Below are 23,140 nucleotides of genomic sequence, written 5' to 3'. Positions count from 1 at the left end.
GGAATGCTATTTGATAAACTCATATGGTATTCCCTTCACACACATGCATCATAACTTCTTGTGAGGTTACGATCAGGAATCGGTTCTGGGCTTCGGGAAGGAGTGAGTCATTGGCTTGACACCAGCACGTTTCAGACCTCTTCTTTTCCAATCGACCGCACCTGGCCTCTTGCTACCAATGTCACACCGCACAATCTGAACACCAGCAACACGAAATACTTTTCAATAGATGTTCAAGACTCTTTTCTTTTTGTGTTCCTTGCAGGCAATTTTTCCCAGCTTTTATATCCTCCTATCAAAAAAATAAAAGGAAGGGACAATAAAAAATAGCTACTCCCATCATGCACTGCCTTCCCAAGATGCTCTTCAGGTATATAAATGAGCCAGCCATCCTTTCCTTCTTCTTTCCCAAAGAACGATGCGGATACGCCCGGTCCGTCGTATATTACTTATTTCTCTTGTTTATAACCATAACCCAGCCTTAAACGGCACCTTTTCTTTTTTCCTTTCGCATATACCCCACCTCTCTCTCTCTCTCTCTCTCTCTCTGACACAGTGTTTTTTTTTGAAAAACCAACTGTATCTCATTTGCATATTTCCCCAGATCTAGTTACCTCAGGTGACCACCAGTCCATAAATGGAAGAGCGGAAGTTTTCCTTTCGCATATCCCTCTCTCTCTCTCTCTCTCTCTCTCTCTCTCTGACACAGTTTTTTAATTTGAAAAACCGACTGTATCTCATTTGCATATTTCCCCAGATCTAGTTACCTCAGGTGACCACCAGTCCATAAATGGAAGAGCGGAATTTTTCCTTTCTTTCTTCCTTTCCTGAAACAGACGGTGTTGTACGACTTTCTAATCGCAAGTTAATAAATTACGTATTTCTCTTGTTTCTAACCATAATCCAACCTTAAACGGCACCTTTTCTTTTTTCCTTTCGCATATACCCCCTTTCTCTCTCTCTCTCTCTCTCTGACACACAGTTTTTAATTTGAAAAACCAACTGTATCTCATTTGCATATTTCCCCAGATCTAGTTACCTCAGATGACCATCAGTCCATAAATGGAAGAGCGGAATTTTTCCTTTCTTTCTTCCTTTCCTGAAACAGACGGTATGTTGTACAACTTTCTCATCGCAATTTAAATTGCTATAAACAGATAAAATACAATTACCCGAACCCTATCATTTACGTTTTAAATAAACTTTGATACCGGCATCTTTGTTTGAAACAACAAAATTTATTATTTCTTCTCATATATTTCTCAATTGTCAATCTATTATTCCAAGCTAATAATTATTTAATGAGAAATATTGGTGCATCTCTAATTCAGCTGAACATTGAAATTATTTGTAACAACATGGCTTTAACTTATCAGCGTTTAAATGTTTTATCTTTAAATGTCAGTATCGACCAATGCCTTTCATAAGGGTGTTGCCATATTGCCAGGTGGCTGTAATTATTAAATGAGTCCTGAATACCAATATTGTCATTAATTATCCTCTTTACTGTTTGTCCGGTAAAATCTTTAAATGGTCTTTAAACTGAAGTAATGCAAATAACGTCTGCCTGTGCTTCGTAAACCATGTGTTAATGAACTCTGCAATCATGTTGAAGTTAAAATTGGACCACCATTTTGAAAGAGACTTTAAATGTTTTATTTTCATAGAATAAACGTTTTTGCAAATTGAACGGAGGTTTTAAATAAAAGTTCGTTTAGATGTTGACAAAGCTTAGTTATTTTTTTCAGCTGCCATTAACCATTTTGCATGTTGTTTATGAAGTGCAGGCTGGGATGTGACACAAATGTTTATAAAGTATATACATAAGTATTGTATCGAGAAAGTTCTGTTCTTTGACATAGTTTTAGATTTGGTTTATTAAGCGCTATTTAGAATGCTATGATATTATATTATCAGTGAAGTACAAGCTGTTTAAAGAAAAGACTATTATAATAACGTTATAATATCAGTGAAGTATAAGCTGTTTCAAGAAAAGAGTACTATAATATTATCATATCAGTGAAGTATAAACTGTTTAAAGAAAAGACTATCATAATGACGTTATAATATCAGTGAAGTATGAGTTGTTTAAAGAAAAGACTATTATAATGACGTTATAATATCAGTGAAGTATGAGCTGTTTAAGGAAAAGACTATCATAATGACGTTATAATATCAGTGAAGTATTAGCTGTTTAAAGAAAAGACTATTATAATGGCGTTATAATATCAGTGAAGTATGAGCTGTTTAAGGAAAAAAAACTATTATAATGACATTATAATATCAGTGAAGTATAAGCTGTTTAAGGAAAAGGCTATTTAAATGACGTTATAATATCAGTGAAGTATAAGCTGTTTAAAGAAAAGACTATTATAATGACGTGATAATATCAGTGAAGTATAACCTGTATAAAGAAAAGACTATTATAATGACGTTATAATATCAGTGAAGTATAAGCCTTTTAAGTAAAAAACTATTATAATGACGTTATAATATCAGTGAAGTATAAGCTGTTTAAGGACAAGACTACTATAATGACGTTATAATATCAGTGAAGTATAAGCTGTATAAGGACAAGACTACTACGTTATAATATCAGTGAAGTATTAGCTGTTTAAAGAAAAGACTCTTATATTCTTAATGTGTAAAGTTTATGTAACAATTACCAAATCGAATAAACCTAAAAATTAAGTGAGATAAAGAAAGATATGATTATGATTTTTGTCTGACGTATCTACGCTTATCTGATACAGAAAATAACATAACTCTTTGGTACTTTAGGAGTTTTATGTCCCCTTCACGGAATGATAAATCAGTATTATTTTGCGGTTTTGTTTTGTGAGTATTTGCTTCCTTCACACTTCTATTTTGCTTGAGAAGCATGAATGCATTAATTTAGCAGAAGTTGTTCTGGGAAGAGACAAGTGTTTTTGATATTGCAAGATGGCTTCAGTGACATTATCATTGTATAGAATGTCAAGAATTATTCTCTTTGTTATTTTTACAGCATTTTAATTGAGGTTATGCAACTTATATATAAGGAAGTGATGAAATTCAAATTGCAATACCAATTTTAAGGATGTTTAAGCTATTTTGTTTATATTTGCTGTTCGCAATTTTACACTTTAATCCAAGTTATTTTCTGTCAAAAAAATAAATGGTAGTAGGAAGGAAGGCTCAAACTCGATGGAGGAAAAGAACGAGATAAAAAGTGTGACGTCTTTGCAGTTACGACCACCACCAAACCGGAAGTGACATAGGTTTAAATTAAGGCTAGTCAATCGTAAAGAGGGGATGACTTTTGAAAATATCGGTGAAAAAAGAAAAGTGCCCAGTTGAGGATGAAGAAATTACTGTTTTTAGCTAATTTTTCCGTATTTGTCGTCTGAAGGGTCGGACTTCAAAACGATACTGACCTTGTGAAAATCTGTCGGCTCTGTCGAAAGTTTTAGGGAGAACTGCAAACATACATACATAGAGTTATATATTGACAGCTCAAATTTTCAACCCAAACCGATTAAAAAGCTTGCCCTATCTTTGAATACCCTTTATGTAAAATTTCAAATTTTTAGACCAAAAATTGTCTGAGTAATTTGGTAGAGACCGCAGAGGTAAAATTTTTTAAAACTTGGACCCCTAATATGACCCCTTAATATTTATTGTTTTGGGCTTACATCAAGTTATTAAGTTAGCTCCATGTCAAGGAACCTATATCTAAAATTTCAATTATTTATACCCAAAATTGGAGGAGGAGTTTGTTAGAGTTCTTAAAGGTCAAATAGTTGAAGTTTCACCCCTTAACAGCCAAATTTCTGGCCGAAAACCGGTTACAAAGATTTTCCCAAATCTCAATACCCTGTATATCAGGTTTCAAGTCTGTAGACAGTAAATTGACCGAGTTATTGTGTAGGGAAATGTACACAGACAGACAGACACAAACAGACAGACATACAGACACTTTCACTTTTATAGATATATTAGCAGGGGTAGCCGGAATTGCCCGGGTGTTTAGAGGTGTGTGTGGTGTTAAATAAAAAAAAACGGGGAGGGGGGTAGAATCGAACCCGAAGTCCTGAGGCGAAGTTTGAAAATAAAATCGGCCAGCCAGAATGAGTTACTAAAAGATGTTTGAATTTATTTGAATAAGAACCAAATTGACAGGTACGCGCCCAGAAGTCGTCGAGCGTTACGACGACGACATCAATGACCAGGTTTGTTTGTTATAAGCGAAGTAAAAGTAGAAAACAGCATTAAAACTTAAGTGGGGGTAATCAAAACATCGAAAAAAAACACAAAAAAAACATAAGGCAAACGAATATTAAAACAGAAAAACAAACATGTGAAAAATGGCTTAAATAAGCCTGTTTTGATATTAAAATTTAAAAAATCAAGATTAGAGGAGAGAGAATCAGAGAACTTTGTCATTTACGACATTTGATGTGTTGCCATAGATGGTCGTGTCATCAGCATAGATGTCAACGAATGAATTAAGTATGTGTTTTGGGAGATCATTGATGCAGATCAGGAAGAGAGTTGGGCCCAGGATGGACACCTGGGGGACTTCAGCATTAATACTGTGGGCCTCTGATTTCTGCCCATCAACCACTACTCTTATGAACCTGTCAGAGAGAAATGATTTAATTATTAAGAAAACATTTCCAGTTATACCGTAGCTGGATATCTTGTGAAGTAGGCCCTTATGCAAAACCTTATTGAAGGCCTTTGATATGTCAAGAGCAATTGCCCTAGAAAGGAAGCCTTTTCGAGAGATTCACTAATCCTATGGGATAGAACTGTTAGCACATCAGCTGTAGATCTAGCAGAACGGAAACCATATTGCATGCACCTAAGGAGGTTATTTCTGCTGAGGTGGTTGACTACTTCTTTATTTAATATAGATTCCAGTAACTTACTCATAACACACAAGAGACTTATTCGTCTGTACTAAGAGGGGGATGATTTATCGCCAGAGTTCTTAAATACAGGGCATACTGATGAGGTTTTCCAGGGTGTTGGAAAGCACTTCTCCTTAAGGCAATGCTTAAACAGTTTTGTAAGTATGGGGGCAAGTTCTGGTCGAAGCTTTTTCAACACTATAATTGGAATGTCGTCGGGTCAGTTGCTTTACTGGAATCAAGGTTCTTGATTAGTTTGCAACCTCGTGCACAGATATTTGTATGTTGGATAAGGTGTTGTCTGTTGTAGGAGGAAATACGGGGAGTTGATGACCTTCCTCGCAGAGGGTAGAGTTTGCTGCAAAGTTCTTGGTGAATAGTTTGGCCTTGTTGTATGCTGATGAGATTACCTCAGGTCTATTGATGATGGTTGGCATGGAACGCACGCTTCTGTTCAGGATCCTGTTTGCTATTTGCCAAAACTGGTGGGAGCCAAGCCGCTGCTCAGCTACTTTGGATTTGATGGACTGAGCATATAGCTCTCTTGCATTTTTTATTACTCTTTTACAGTGGTTACTGGCAGTCCTGAAGGCAGCTTTAGTCTCAGTATATCTATTTCGTTGGTAACTATGGAAAAAGTGATTTCTGTGCGCAATGGCAGTGGCACATTCTGGGGAGAACTATGGCTTGCTGTTAGGTTTTTGTTGGAATTTTTTGGATGGTATGAATCGGTCTATGCCTACAATTTACCATTCGGTAAGGTCTGATACTATAAAGGATACATCATTTTTAAACATGGAATGCAGAAGCAGATCAGATATGAATGTACGGAAGCTATCCCAGTCAGCCATAGAGTATCGATATACAGTACGGTGGAGAGGTACATCTGAAGACTTACCGAATTTCATTTTTATCTTAACTGATACAACTGTGTGATCGGAGGTTGCCAGGGGAGATAGAACGGAACATGAACATAGCTCAGGGAAAGCTGTGAGAAAAAGGTCTAGACGGCTTGCATACTGACCAGTAGTATCGGGCACACGGGTAGGTTCATGAACAATCTGAGTGAGGTCATAGGCAATGGCAAAATCATGACAGAACCTCCCCTCATCATCTGTCTTATTTGAGTGGGTCAGCCATTCCACATTATGGACATTGAAGTCACCGCAAATGTGAATGGTAGCCGAAGGATGAGCAGAGAGGATGAGGTCAATTTTCTCAGATATACTCTTAAGGACAGTAACCCCGCTGTTGTGGGGCGATAGAGAGCAAATATGAATCTATTTACTATTTGGAAAGCAAGTCCTAGCATTAGAAAGGATGTTCTTGCAGACCAATTCGTACTTTCACCTAACAATTTAATAATCAAAACAATCATTTTATAGTTTTTACCCACACACCAACAGTAGTAAAATGTAAAAAAAAAAATATATATATTATGCGTAAATGTTACTAAAGGCAACATAATACTTTTCTACATACCTGGATAAGTTTTTTTTTGTTTTATACTTATTTTAAAGCGTTTACTTATTTAGAAAAATACTGAGTAGTTTACGTTAGTAAAAGAAAAATAGCTGTGATCATTTTCATTTATTTTCGATTGTAAACTATGCTAGTTTAAATTATAAACATTTATCAATATTTATTTTCGACATTGGCTTCCATTAGTGATGGCCGATAAACAGGCACATATATAAAGTAAAGTTAATAAATAAGAAAGTGATCTATAATATAAAATAAAAAAAATCTTTGATTAAACATAAAAATAAAATGTTCTGCTCAGTTGTTGACAATTCGAGTTAAATTATTGATTATATGGTATTTATTATTATTATTATTATTATTATTATTATTATTTCGAGTTAAATTATTGAGTATATTGTAATCATTACTATATCGAGTTAAATTATTGTGTATATGGTTATTATTATTATTGTTATTATTACTATTATTATTATTATTTCGAGCAAAATTATTGTCTATATGGTAATTATTATTATTGTTATTTCGAGTTAAATTATTGTGTATATGGTAAATATTATTATTATTATTATTATTATTTCGAATTAAATTATTGTGTATATGGTAATTATTATTATGTTTATTATTATCATTTCGAATTAAATTATTGTGTATATGGTTATTATTATTATTATTATTATTTCAAGTTAAATTATGTATATGGTAATTATTATTATTTTCATTATTTTTAGTGAAATTATTGTGTATATGGTAATTATTATTATTTTGAATTAAATTATTTTGTATATGGTAATTATTATTATTTCAACTTAAATTATTGTGTATATGGTAATTATTATTATTTTGAATTAAATTATTGTGTATATGGTAATTATTATTATTTTGAGTTAAATTATTGTGTATATGGTAATTGAGTTTAATTATTGTGTATATTGTAATTATTATTATTTTGAGTTTAATTATTGTGTATATTGTAATTATTATTATTTTGAATTAAATTGTTGTGTATATGGTAATTATTATTAGTTCGAATTAAATTATTGTGTATATGGTAATTATTATTATTTTGAGTTAAATTATTGTGTATATGGTAATTGAGTTTAATTATTGTGTATATTGTAATTATTATTATTTTGAGTTTAATTATTGTGTATATTGTAATTATTATTATTTTGAATTAAATTGTTGTGTATATGGTAATTATTATTAGTTCGAATTAAATTATTGTGTATATGGTAATTATTATTATTTTGAGTTAAATTATTGTGTATATGGTAATTATTACTATTTCGAATTTAATTATTGTGTATATATATAATTATTATTATTTTGAATGAAATTATTGTGTATATGGTAATTATTATTATTTTGAATTAAATTATTGTGTATATGGTAATTATTATTATTTTGAATTAAATTATTGTGTATATTGTAATTATTATTATTTTTAATTAAATTATTGTGTATATGTTAATTATTTTTTTTTTAAATTAAATTATTGCGTATATGGTAATTATTATTATTTTCTATATTATAAGGTTAAAATTCTATATGTTAGATTAAAAAAAAAATATTTTAAGAGATTATTTTGAAATAGAAGCTTCACACATTTTTTATGTCTGTTTTTTTTTTTATGTTCTCTGTTTAAATATATTTTTAAAATTCAATAATTCCACGGCATGTTCCAAACAAGAGCAACCTTCGATAACGTCAGCAACATTGAAAGGCGTTTACATATAGAAATTTACAAAATTCTATATGTTAGATTGAAAAACATATTTTTAAGAGATTATTTTGAAATAGAAGCTTTTTTTTTTATTCACGTCTATTGGCGAAATCAATATTTTTATTAGATTGCAATAAAAAAAACTTATTTTAATTTTTCTAATTAATTTAAAACTTATTGGATTTAAAATTTTTAAAGTGTATAAAAACAGAAAAAATAATAACTTACCTTTATTTTTCCTAGAATTCAATTACGAAAAAAACATCGGGATAATTTCGTTTTTCTTTTGTCTTCAAAATACAAACATTGTTTTTGTTTGGTAGAATTTCTTTAGTAAGTTGATAAAATTTTTGTTTAGTGTGTACAATTCATGAAGAAATTAAATATGTGAAAATAGAAAAGAGTCAAAATTAAAAGATGAAAAACACTATTTAAACAGGGAATTATTTAAATAGAAAATCAAATGCTAAAGAACAAAGAACTTAATGTCACCGGAACACGGTGTAATCCTTATTTTGTTTATTGTGTAAAAATGTCCGTTCATTAGTTAACTGTGCAGAATTTTTCTCCTATCAAGTTTAGATTGTATTTGTCAACGCTTCAGGCTTACTGTAAGATTAAGTCTGGGCATTTAATTATTTGGACTAGTCGAACTACTGCTAACGTCCATTAACGAGAACATTCGTGTTATATTTCCGTTAAAGTAGAAGTTACTATGGCACGTGATTTTGCACACGTTCCTTTTCCTTTTTAAAAGGGCTGAATTTTTTTCTTCAACATTTCATTACTAACAGATCTTGCTACCCGCTCTTTGCTATTTGCTCTTACGTTTACTATTTGCTCTTACGTTTATTATTGGCTGTGAAATTAGTTCGGTAAAGCCTAGTAAAGAGGTTTTGGTAATATCCAAAAAATACCGTTAGGGCTTACAACATGTCCGCCAGAAGAGTCACGTGATCCGGTTGATCCAAAACATGAATCGTGCAAATGGAAAACGCAGCCTTGAAGGCAAACTTTGACAAACAATCACAATTTTTTTGTATTTATTTTTTTGTTGATATAATGTTGTTATAAAAATAGGCAAACTTTGAGAAACAATCTTAGGTTTTTTTAGTTAAAACAGTGTTTATAAAAAGTATTTTATTCAGAACAAACAAGTGTTCCTCGTGTTCATGACAATAACGCTATACTTGGCGAAACTATGACATTGTCTCGGCTAATGTTAGCAATGCCAGATGACGTGCACATATTGACATGGCTTGCACAGAGACGTCTGATAGCCAATTCATGCAATTGTCAAATTTGTTGGTCACCATGCGTGTTGGCTCGATATTCCGAATTCAAGGATGGTTGGAGATGGCGTTGCCGAAACGATGGATATCGTAATACAATTAGAACGAACTCTTTTTTTCAAAGAAGCAACATCAATCTAAGAACCATTGTAATAATTATGTATATGTGGAGCATGGATTTTCCACAAAAAACTATGGCAACAGAAAGTGAGGTGAGTGCCAACACAGTGAGCGACTGGTGCAACTTTTTGAGGGAAGTGTGCACTCAGTACATTGAACAAAACCCAATTCAATTGGGGGGTGTAGATGAGACCTGGACCCCAAAAGAGGTTGAAATTGATGAAAGCCATTTTTACCCTCGGAAATATCACAGAGGAACTGTCCGACGTAGCCATTGGGTGTTCGGCGACATCGAACGAGGCTCTAAGAATTGCCTTTTGATCGAGGTTCCAGACAGAAAACGTGAAACTCTGATCCCTATAATTCGCCAATGGATCTTACCCGGGACTCATATAATAAGTGATGGGTGGAGCGCTTATGCAACCGTAGCAGACATTGACTTTGGTATTTACAGCCACGATGTTGTTGTCCACGAAAGAAATTTTGTGGAGCCTAACGACGCGACTATAAATACTCAACTTATTGAAAATACGTGGATGCGAGCGAAGAAAAAACTTCGTCGTCAATTCGGTACATCAAGGGCTCTCTTCACTTCATATTTAAATGAATTTATGTGGCGTGAAAGAGTCGGCCCAAATAAATTTTGTGAGCTAATTTGTTGCATCGCCTCCATCTATTCTGTCTAAATTTATAAAATGAAAATTAAAAATATAAACTGTTTTTTTTACATCATATTTTTATAACATTACATCTTTAAAAAAATGAACATCTTGTTTTAAATACCATTTTTATGAAAAACTCTGAATAAAATATTTTTTATAAACACTGTTTTAAAAAACAAACAAACTGTGATTGTTTCTCAACAAAAAATTAAATGACCGTTCTAAATAAATTATTTATTATTATGATATTGAAAAACTGTTTTTGTACTTAATTATTATGCTTGTTTGTCAAAGTTTGCTTTAAATTTGCGTTTTCCGGTTTCGTAATACGGCGATTCCTGTTTTGGATCAACCGGATCACGTGACTCTTCTGGCGGCCATTTTGTAAGCCCTAACGGTATTTTTGGAGATTGCCGAGGTTTTGCTGTCTTCCGTTCTATGATAAAACACCACAATTTACCGAACTAATTTTTTATTTTCTTCATGGAGGCCAGCAAGTTTTGGAAATTATGGTTCTGGTTCTGCAACTTTAATTACGACTTATCAACTATTGCTTTGTTAAACCTTGATAAGCTAGAAGTTCTCTATTTAAACATCGGTCTCTCTGTTGCTGACATTATCGAAGGTTGCTCTGGTTTTGAACATGCCGTGGAATTATTGAAAGGCGTTTACAACAAGTCTCCAAACGTTATTCACACTAGACATCTGCTTTCCACGCGTTTGCAACAAGAAAGCTAGTCTGTCGACCAATACCTTCAGGCCTTGAATCCACTTGCCGGTGATTGTTGTTTTAAAGACGTAACGGCCACCATTTACAGGGATGAATTTGTCCGTGATGCAATGCATCACTGATGCATTCATTTGTGGTTTCCGGTCCTCATTGATACGTGCTAGGCTCCTTGAAACAGACACTCTAACTCTCACAGAAGCTACTCAATGTGCTAGGGCTTTAAAACAAGCTCACTTTCGCGCGGAATCCTATGCCTCTGGTTGGGGCAGTCGCTGTTACTTCTACTACGGGAACTAAAAATGTGCTGATCGATTCTGCCGAGGAGGCCACTTATATTTCTAGAAATTCTGTTCCAACTGATTCTCGAATGGGGTGTGACTCTATACAGTTCTCTGCTGTCCTTCCTGTTCGCGGCAAGTGCTATAACTGAAGAGGGCGACGTCACCTTAAGGATGACCTCATCCCCTTTGCTCTGCCCGCGATAAGGTATGTCAAAGCTGTGGTAAACTCGGCATTTTTCCAAAGTTTGTCGTTCTAGTCTAACGACACCTTCACGTTCTTCTTCTGCTATCATAGGGACCCGCGCTAAAGGTGCTGATAGTTGCCCTCCTATCACCAAAACTGTGGAATTAAAAGCAAAAAGGTTAACTGCCCTTATAGACACCGGAAGTTCTGATAATTTTATCAGTGTCCGCATTGTTAAAACAATGAGACTTCCCACTTTAAAACGGAACTCGGTAATTTCTATGGCATCATCCGCCGTTTCCTTTAAACTGTCTGAATATTGCACCGAGAACATTTTCTTCAATGGTTGCGAATATAAAGAGCTTGACCTTACTGTGCTTCCTGACTCCTGTATGGACATTATACTCGGAGTGCCGTTTTTGAAACTACACCAGGGCGTTACTATTTCTTTTGGTGGATCTCAGGATGCCTTAAAAATCTGCGGGCTTACCAAGATCAGTTGTGCCCCTGTAAAATTCTTCCAAAACCTGACCCCTGATTGCAGACCCATTGCTACAAAATCTCAAAACTACCGTGCGGAGAATGCCCGATTTATTGAAAAGGAAATTCTTTACCTGCTTAATTGAGGACGACGTCATTGAAACCAGCTATTCACCGTGGCGTGCTCAAATTGTCGTAACCCGTCGCCTAATAGAAAGAAACGACTGGTGGTTGATTTTTCCCAAACTATTAACCGTTTCACCCTAATTGACGCGTACCCTTTGCCTCGGATTGAGGATCACGTAAACCAAATTGCCCAGTATCATATTTTTAGTACGATTGATTTGTCTAAGGTTTACTACCGAATTGAAATTTGCCCCGAAGATCGGCCCTACATGGCTTTTCAAGCTGGAAATCGTTTGTATCAATTCAAACGAATACCCATGGTGTCACTAATGGGGTGTCTGCCTTTCAACGATTAATAAATTCTTTTATTTCTGAAAATAAGTTATTCGGAACTTTTTCTTACATTGATGATATAATATAATACCATTTGCGGTAAAACTCAAGAGGAGCATGACACTTACTTGGAACGTTTCTTAAAGGCTGCCTCGAAATAAACCGAGTAAAATCAAAGTTTTCGCTTCGCTCTATCAATTTGCTTGGATACCAAGTCTGTGACGGAACTATCCAACCTGATCCTTAGCGGTTGAAACCCCTTTTGAAAATGCCTCCTCCTTCAGATTCAAATTCATTAAAAAGGTGCCTTGGTATGTTTTCTTACAACACGAAATGGATACCTAAGTATTCATACAAAATTCGTCCCCTGGTTGAAAATAATCAATTTCCCATGCCGCCTATAGTTGTGAATTCTTTCGAGAAACTTAAGAAGGACGTCGCCAAATCATCTGTAAAGGTTATCGACGAGGAACTACCAATTACTATCGAAACCGATGCCTCAGAAAAGGCTTTCGGAGGCACCCTCTTACAGGCTGATAGGCCTGTAGCCTTCTTTTCCCGCTCACTAAACCCATCGGAAATACGACTACACATAGCTGAAAAAGAGGCTTACGCGATAGTTGAATGTGTCCGAAAATGGAGGAACCTCCTTGCTGGGAAGCACTTCACTATCGTAACAGACCAGCAAGCCATATATTTTATGTATAAGCCAGCTAAGCGAGGAAAACTTAAAAACGATAAAATCATTCGGTGGAAAATGGAGCTTCTCCCATTCTCGTACGATATAAAACACCGCCCCGGAAGTGAAAACATCGTTGCCGATGCTTTATCAAGAGTGTGAGGTGCTGCTACTTCTTCCTTCGAGGAGTTAAGGGCCATACACAGTTCATTAATACACCCTGGTGTACAGCGTTTTTGGCACTTTATATGATCACAAAATATGCCATACTCAATTGATGAAGTTCGGCGCGTGACATCTGAGTGTACAACGTGCGCAAAAATAAAGCCTCAATTCTTCAGCCCTACTAAAAATACACTGATCTACGCTACTGCTCCCTTCCTTCGTTACCTATTTACTATCGTGGATGAGTACAGTCGATTTCCCTTTGCGTTCCCTTGCCGTGATTGTTCTTCGCAGACCGCAATCAAATGCGTGACGAACACTTTTTCTATTTTGGACTCCCCGCTTTCATCCATTCTGATAGAGGAACATCGTTCGTGTCGGAGGAGTTCAGGAATTTCCTGACGCGACTTGGAGTTGGGTGCAGTAACACTACTGCATACAACCCAAGAGGAAACAGTCAGTGCGAGCGCTATAATGCTGTTATTTGGCACTCAATATTATTGGCCCTGGAATCTAAACAGCTACTCCTTAGTGCTTGGCAGGACGTTCTGCCTGATGTTTTAAATTCTATTCGCTCCTTACTATGCACTAGTACGAATGCAAGTCCACACGAACGATTGTTCAAATTTGAAAGGCGCTCTTCTACTGGTACTGCCTTACCTGTTTGGCTTTGCGAACCTGGTGAGGTACTATTGAAACGGTTTGGCCACAGGAGCAAGTACGACCCGATCGTCGAGGTAGTGGAATTCCTCAAGACCAACCATACGCATGCGAGAATACGGCATAATGATAGCCGGGAGGATGAAATAAAAAGAATGGGGTAAAGAATAAAATAGAAAGGTTTTAAAAAGAAGAAGAGATTTTAGTTTAAAAAGTTGCAAATTTTCCCCTTTGCAAGCATTAAAATACAAAAACAAAGAACGCCAGATAACAAAATATAATTAAAAAAAAACGCGTGTTCTTATATTGAAAATGTCGCATCAACGAACGAATACAGTATTTCAAAATTCAAATAGGAATACATGCTAACTTTCAAATACAATAAATATTAAGGAAAGTGTCACAAAATTGATGGCAGACAGCACATGTACATTTCTTTCTCAATTTAAAGTTTTTGAAATTACTTTCCATCAAAATACGCGCATAAAGTTGCCGCATAAATAAAGTTTGCAGAAGTTTGCCTCGTTGCAACCGGGTATTCTTTTGCCGGAGTATACTTCTTTAGAGGAACGCCTCGGGAAATCCTCGTCCACAGATAATGAAACGCGTTCAATCTCCACGCTGGGACCAGTGACGTCATTATCAGGGAGCTAACATTGCCTTTTTATTCAAATTAAAGGAAGTTGCGTTCGAACCCAAGTTCACTAAAAGATACAGGAAATCAAATATAAGAACCAGAATAAAAATATGATAAATGTATAGAGAAGGATGCACCATTGTTGAAAATTCCAACACAAAAACTCGAAACATTCTGTTCGATGTCTTAGTTGGTTAATTTCGTTAAGAAGACAAAAGTAGTCGCATCTTAACAATTTACAATTTCTTCTTCCTCTTCTTCTTATTTTTATTGATTCATTTTTCGACTTCTGATTTTGGGTTTCTGAACATCGATTTATTCATGATTAAATTCTAAAAACTTCGGCTATAAAATGTTTTAATTTTATCCTCTTCATAGGTTTAGTGAAAATGTCGGTTATATTATTTATATTATATTATTTTATTGTCAGATGTTGCAAAACTAAGAGAATAGATTTTTACTTATTTCATCCCTTATGAAATGATATCTGCTTTCAATATGCTTCGACCTTTGATGAATCATAGAATTATTTGCAAATAAAATACTACTCAGATTGTCATAATGAATTATTGGTTTTTACTTAAATCTGGTTTCAAGATAGATTTTAGAAGGATGCTTAGAAATTGCCTCCTAATCTGAATGTGTAAATGCCACAAACTCTGCCTCACAGGTAGAAATGGCAACAATTTATTGTTATTTAGTTCTCCAGGAGATCATCTGTCTAGTCTTTGAAAGTCTACAGCAATACCCCGTTATAATTTTTCGATCCTGTTACGCCAACTAAATCTGAAAATCCTTCTAAATTTAGGGGATATGTCGACTTTTTAAATATTAAAGATTGTTCCTTGGTTCGTTTTAGATAAGGAATGACTTGTTTTGCAGTAGTTGTCCTTTATGGTCGGTTTTTATAAGTTTATTTATAAAAATATCAACGGGAGTTATACGTGGTTTGCAATCTCTCATTCTGAACTTGAGCAGATTTTTTTTCAATGTACCGTTATTGCTTCATTGTTGTAGTTTCATTTTCACAGATAAACTTAATACAGAGGAACCATGACCATCATGCAAGATCGGCCATTTTAAATTTTTTATTTAATATATTGTAACATCTTTTAAAATGTTGTCACAATTTGAGGCGAGTAATATATCTTCAACCCAAAAAACAAAATCAATAATTTATTACCTATATGTTTAGCATACATGCAGGTGTCTACAGGACATTGCTTGAATCTGTGTTCTATTAAATAATTATGGTGTGTTAAATACCAATTGTGAGCATTTTGTCTTAGTTCATATAACGATTTTTTCAGTTTCCATATGAAATTTTTATTTTTCATCTTAAATCCATTTGGCGGGGGTAAATATAAATCTCACAGTCAATCGGAGCATTTTAAATAGCATATTTTACATTCACCCGCCATGCCCTTTCAGCGGTGCATTTTTCAAATAAGGAATACGGCGCCGATTTCTTGTGTTTAATACGATGGTTAATTAATAGAAGTTCATAGTCTTCACTTGTAAATTCAGTCCAATTGTCTGAGCGAATACATTTACTGAGCTGTGGCAAGGGTAGTGTCGGATTTGTTTTTATGAAATAAATGATAATTAAAGCTGAATAATCGTCAACGAAATTCAATGCATACCTTAAATCATCTCTTCCCATCGGGCTTATCGGATCTGCCAAGTCACAGTGAGAATTTTTGTGGCCATTTCTTCGTGTGTTTTGCTTATATACTTTGCCATTTTGCACATAAACACGACAATTTGAGAGATCGTCTGAAGGTATTATTTCATGCCTTCGACTACATTTGTTATTTTTTTTTATATCAGCTGTATTGGAGTGTCTCAGAATCTTATGTCAGGTTTCCAAGATCGCTCATCTCCCTCTCAGTACAGACCTATAAGTATCCTGCGTGTCATGAGTAAGTTACTCGAATCTGTGTTAAATAGAGAATTAGTTAACTACCTCAGTAAAAACAACCTTCTTAGTAACATGCAATATGGTTTCCGTTCTGCTAGATCTGAAGCAGATGTGCTTACGCTTATTTCTCATAGGATTAGCGAAACTCTCAACGTAGGCTTCCTTTCTAGGACAATTGCTCTTGACATATCAAAGGCCTTTGATAGGATATTGCATAACGGTATACTCCACAAGATCTCCACCTATAGTATAGCTGGAAATGTTTTCTCAATTATTAAATCATTTCTCTCTGATAGGTTCATAAGAATAGTGGTTAATGAACATAAATCAGAAGCTCACAGTATTAATGCTGGAGTCCCTCAGGGGTCCAACTCTCTTCCTGATCTATATTAATGATATTTCAAATGACATCCTTAGATCATTCGTAGACATTTTTCATTATGACACTAACATCTATGGCAGCACATCGAATGCCGTAAACGACCAAGTTCTCTCTGATTCTCTGAGGTTGAGCATGTGATATCAAGTTGCTGGTTACTTTTAATGCATCTAAAACTAAGCTTTTATCTTTACATCATCAACGTTCTGATCCCCATCTGGAATCAATTGAAATGAATCACTCTCGTTTTGGAGAGGCTCCATGTTTTGACATGCTTCTGGGGTTGAACTTTACTCCAGATCTAAAATAGAATACGTACACCAAATCCATATATATCCATAGATATCTACCTGCTGATGCCATTTTTTACCTATATAAGAACCAGGTAGTCCAAGGATAGAGTATTGTTGTTACATCTCCGCAGGAGCTGCTGGAAAGGCTTATCCTGCCTTGACAGAGTTCAGAATAATTCAACCCCTATCATCGAGTGGCCTCTAGGCCTTACCGTGGTGATTCCTTTGAAAATTAAGTTTTTGAGGGAACCATACTTTTTAAATAATGTAGTCGACCATTTTCTTTAGTGTCAAATACAGTTCCATTTTGGTATATCAATTTTGACTTGTTTTGGACAAACTTTATATTCGTGCCTTGTTTAATGGCAGCCTGTACGGGAAATATATCTTGCTTTTATTTAGGTATTAACAGAGCATTTTAAAGAATATAGTTAAAAATTTCGGCTTTATTTTTTAGTGATATATTTTTGCATCGCTTTTTTTCAAGACTATATCATTTATTTGACTACCGTCGGCTAGTTCGACAAAATGACTCTGTAGATTAAAGTTTAAATCCAAATTAATAAAATTAGATTCCTTGGTGATAACGTGCGCTGTAGCGCCAGTCTACCAGAAGATTTTTACCCTTTTGTCGTATTGTCAAAGTTATATATGGATAGAAATGTACGCTCTTCATCAAAGTTCTCAACGTTTTTGATGGAGTCCATTTCTGAGCTTTTATATCGACATTGAAAAATTTTGTGATTGCGTCTTCCACAATTATAGCAAATGATTTTATTGTGTTTCTTGGGAAAATTACTTTTGGGGAAGACATTGTGGTGAGATGTGTAATTTGGTTGTGTCGGTTTTCAAGAAGCATTTTTAAACTTCATGATATTGCTGAAGTTATTATTGTTCACCGGCATCCGATTCGTCTTCTCGTAACTACACAATGCCACTTTAAATTCACTGAAAGTTATGGGCTTGTCTTTTTGCGTTATAACTTATATCGCCCAAGCATGGAATCAGTTCTGTCGAAACAGTCGCGTTCTTTTCGAGAAAATCGGGGTTGTTAGGATTCTCTGGTGGAGATTGTATAACTTTGTGTAGGTTTCATATCATTAAATACCCCAAAAATTTCACATGCTCGCAATTGGAATTTAGATTCTGATCCGTCAAAACAAAGGCGGCTGGGCCCATAACCTGTTAAGTGTTAAGACATTATGTTGAACAAAAATGTCGGCAGTAAATCAAATGTTGTCACGATTTCGAGTGGTGAATAATTCTTAGTAAGAAAGATGGTGGCGAAGATTCAATGCAATCATGATTCAGTCGTTTGGAGACAGAGGTTGGCAGCGAACTGAATTGAATCCAAAATTCTTCTGGTTGGTTGATTGATTGTCATTACGATGGTCATAAAAATGATCGCCAAAGTCATTGGAATTATATATTCAGCAGTAATCAAAAACATTTTGACATTTTATCATGAGGGTAACTTATATTTTTTAAATGTTGTTTTTAAATAATCGCATGGCATTATACGTATTTTAAATATTTAATTTTATTAGTTCGAATATATTAAGTCTCTAACTTGGGTAATATTCAAACACAGAAAAAATAATGAAATAAAAACTTAATAATCTGTCCCCAGTTGACCAAACGATGATTAAAATACAACAGATTTCATGAAAGATTCCTATACCAAATTGGTATCATGAGGGTAACTAATATTTATTAAATGTATACAAATACACACTACATTTATTAACTAAAACTTTTTTAAAAAATGATTTATACATAATATCATGAGGTTAACCAATATTTATTAACTGTATACAAATACACACTATATATATTATAGTTTATCTTCAAAAAGTTTTTATACAGCTTGGTTTTGCAAAAATACTGTATAATTTACAATGTTTTCCTCAGGACATTTGACAGAACAAATATATTACTTTCTCCCAAGTATACTTTTTCAAGCACACTCGAAGATGTTAAGAGTACCTATGTAGCACTTGATTTGCTATCAGATGGATTAATATCCGAGGGATATTTTTGGCCCGAAACAGCTGTTCTTCATGTTAAATACAGGTTATCATTATATTGTATATTGGTAAACGACATTTAAAATGCTGTATATATTCTCCATTAATTTTACATTTATTATCCGATGCTCAAGCATTGTAAGCTACTAAATCTGATAGAAAAGGTATTTAATTCTTTTGGCAGTTTTGTCTGAAGTTGTAAGCATGATTGCTTTGAGTAGCAGATTTTTGCAAATCAAGCGAGTACAGAAAATACGCTGTTTATTTCCAAAAGAAAATGTGATTTATCGTCAGGCAAAAGACATAAGATGTCTATTTAGAAAAAATTCCACTTTTTGTTTGACGTCAATTAATGTAGGCTGGTGACTAATCAATAACGCAACATCCATTAGAAACGACAGTTTTGTTAGTTGATTGAATGGCCGTTATTTTAAGTGATATTTCTCATGTGAGAATTTTGATATATTCTTCTCATTAGGTCATCATTCGATGAAAAGCGTTTTATTCTCCTTTACTTCAACGTATTTGCAGGCAGCATCCTTTCCTATCCATTCAACACACCAAGTGATTATTTTTTTTTCGTTCTGCTGCTGGTCTTTGCTAAGGTTGTAAGCACTCTCGCATTTATTGAGTAGCAGATTTATCATTGGGATAAAAGCATACAGGAAATGAAAATGAATTATGAAATCCATTTGATGATCTTGAAATCATAAATAAAACGTATAGTAGTACAATATATGTCAGGTTGTAACGTGCTTTTGTAATATGTTCATGCAAATGTGTCTCTTGATGTATGTAGGAGGTTCGATTTTCTGTTTTGTATGGTCGACCAACGTCGTCTTTAGTAATTCTAAATTATAGAGAAAGAATATCCTTCCACGTTCACTGGTCAATCATGACTCTAATCACAGTATTATGTTACTTCACTGTGGAAACAATATACAAAAGTGTGTCGTAATGAAACAGTAGCTTATCTGAATTGTTTAAGAATGTTGTGCAAGCTTATTGAGGCTATTAAGTTTGTATCGCATTTTATTCATTTGTGGCTGCATCACAAGTCTTTGGAAACAATTTATATTTGCTATGTAAAGATATTGAAAGACTAAAAATTGTTACAATGTTTGCATTTTCCGATTCTATATTAGAATTCTTTATAAATCAACAGATTGATAAGAAAACGCATTGTGCTATTAGTTCTCAATGTTGGGAATAGAATAAGAATATATTTTCCGAGAATGTGTTTTTAATATATGTCAGGTTGTAACGTGCCTATGTAATATGTTCATGCAAATGTGTCTCTTGATGTATGTAGGATGTTCGATTTTCTGTTTTGTATGGTCGACCAACATCGTCTTTAGAAAGTCTAAATTGTAGAGACAGAATGAAAGAGTAGATTATCTTAATTGTTTTAGAATGTTTTGCTATGTAAAGATATTGAAACAATTTATATTTGCTATGTAAAGTTATTGAAACAATTTATATTTGTTATGTAAAGTTATTGAAACAATTTATATTTGTTATGTAAAGTTATTGAAACAATTTATATTTGCTATGTAAAGTTATTGAAACAGTTTATATTTACTATGTAAAGATTTTTTCCTTCAGACTAAAAATTGTTACATAGACAATGTTTGCATTTTCCGATTCTATATCGACCCGAATTAGAATTCTGTATAAATCAACAGATTGATAACAAAACACATTGTTGCTATTAGTTCTCGATGTTGGGAATAGAGTAAAAATATATTTTGCGATAATGTGTTTTTAATAAATTGCATTTTTTTCATATGCGTCATTAATCCTGATTTATGAGAAGAAAATATATACATATCTTGCAAGATTATGTCTTTTTACTTTATTTATAGTATGTAAATTTGGTAAGTTTTAAGAGATCAAACACTGGATTTCATTATGATTTTAATTTATATGCGAGGAACCTTTGCCTGTGTGAAACCCCATGCATTTTTAGAACAGAAATATCTTCAGAACAATTTGAATATGAATTCTGATATTTCTACCTAAGATTCATTTTCTGGAACAATAGCCACACATTTAACAAGTGGCTATTCCCGCACTGTTTAATTTTATTTTAATTTTGTTCAAGTCATGGATGGGACTGATGCCAAACATTCACCAGTATTTTAAATTTTCCAACTGAAAGATAGTTTTTAGATTATAACTGTTCGTTTCAGAGCAATTCTTAAAATCTCCTTTGCACTTGGTTGACTGGATGTATTTGTCGCTTGAAAGATTCTTTTTCATAAGTCCGATAGCTCTAGATTATTTAATTTTTCAGAACAAGAATATGTGAATAACTTTGATTTTTCAGAAGAATATCCACACACTTTACAAGATTGCGGCTTTTATGCAGTGTGGGTTCTCATATGTTTTATTAACGATGATTTTTGAGAACAAGAATATTTACAAACGTAACACGAATATGGTTTTTCCCCCGTGTGCGTTCTCATATGTGTTACTAAATATGATTTTTCAGAACAGGAATATCCACACACTTCACAAGAATATGGCCTTTCCCCAGTGTGAATTCTCATATGCGTTACTAAATGTGATCTTCTAGAACAAGAATATTTACACACTTCACAGGAATGTGGTTTTTCCCCAGTGTGAGTTCTCATATGTGTAATTAAATTTGACTTTTTGGAACTAGAATATTCACACACTTCACAAGTATGTGGTTTTTCCTAAGTGTGAGTTCTCATATGTGCCACTAGCGATGATTTTTGAGAACAAGCATGTCCACACACTTCACAAGAATGTGGCTTTTCCCCAGTATGAATTCTCATATGTATCGCTAAGTTTGATTTGTGAGAGCAAGAATATCCACACACTTTACAAACATGTGGCTTTTCTCCAGTGTGAGTTCTCATATGTGTGACTAAATGTGATTTTTGAGAACAAGAATATCCACACATTTCACAAGAATATGGCTTTTCCTTAGTGTGTGTCCTCATATGTGTCAGTAACTTTGATTTATGAGAACAAGAATATCCACACACTTCACAAGAATGTGATTTTTCCCTAGTGTGAGTTTTAATTTTTCTTATAACCTTTGATTTTCGAGAACGAGAATATCTGCACTCTCCCTGAGAATGTTGCTTTTTTAGAGTGTACGTTCTCATATGATTCAGTAAAGATGATTTTTGAGAAAAATAATATGCACACCATTCACAAGAATATGGCTTTTCCCCGGTGTGAGTTCTCATATGTGTCATTAAATTTGATTTTACAGAACAAGTATATCCACAAACCTCACAAGAATGTGGCTTTTTCCCAGTGTGTGTTTTCATATGTGTCATTAAATTTGATTTTTGAGTACAAGAATAACCACATACTTCACAAGAATGTGGCTTTTCCCCAGTATGAGTTCTCATATGTTTCACTAAACTTATTTTTTGGGAACAAGAATAACCACACACTTCACAAGTATGTGGCTTTTTGCTATTGTGAGTTTTCATATGTGTCAGTAAATTTGATTTTTCAGAAAAATAATATCCACATACCTCACAAGTATGTGGTTTTTCACAAGTGTGATTTTGCATGTGTAACTAATGGTGAAAATTTAGAACAAGAATATTCTCACACTTTAAAAGAATGGGGCTTTTCTCCAGTGTTTTATTTAATGTGTAACTAACCGAACGAGAATATCCAGACACTTTGCAAGACTATTTAAGTGTTAACTGGTAGATTTCACGTGTAACTAACTTTGATTTTTTTCAGAACAAGAATATCCATACAACAATATTTTCTATTCCTTTCCACATTTTACAGTGATATAGCCGGTCTTTTTTTTAATAAGTTTTTAAGGCATTTACTCGCATCTCATATATTTTAAATGTGAGATCTTTATAATGCTGACTTCTTTCTTAAGCACAATTGTTTTTCTCGTGTATGATTCCATACGACTCAGTAAACTATATTTTGCAGAAAAGGAATTCGTACAAATTGATTAGGAATTTGTTTTTTTTTCCAGTGTTATTATTCATATATGTCGCTGTATGTAATATTTTACATATAAAATTACACTTTACTAGAATATGGTTAGATATG

Source organism: Euprymna scolopes, chromosome 46, assembly GCF_053919585.1.
Source record: "Euprymna scolopes isolate OS-2025 chromosome 46, ASM5391958v1, whole genome shotgun sequence".
Lineage (NCBI taxonomy): Eukaryota > Metazoa > Mollusca > Cephalopoda > Sepiida > Sepiolidae > Euprymna > Euprymna scolopes.
Note: the sequence above shows the minus strand (reverse complement) of the source record.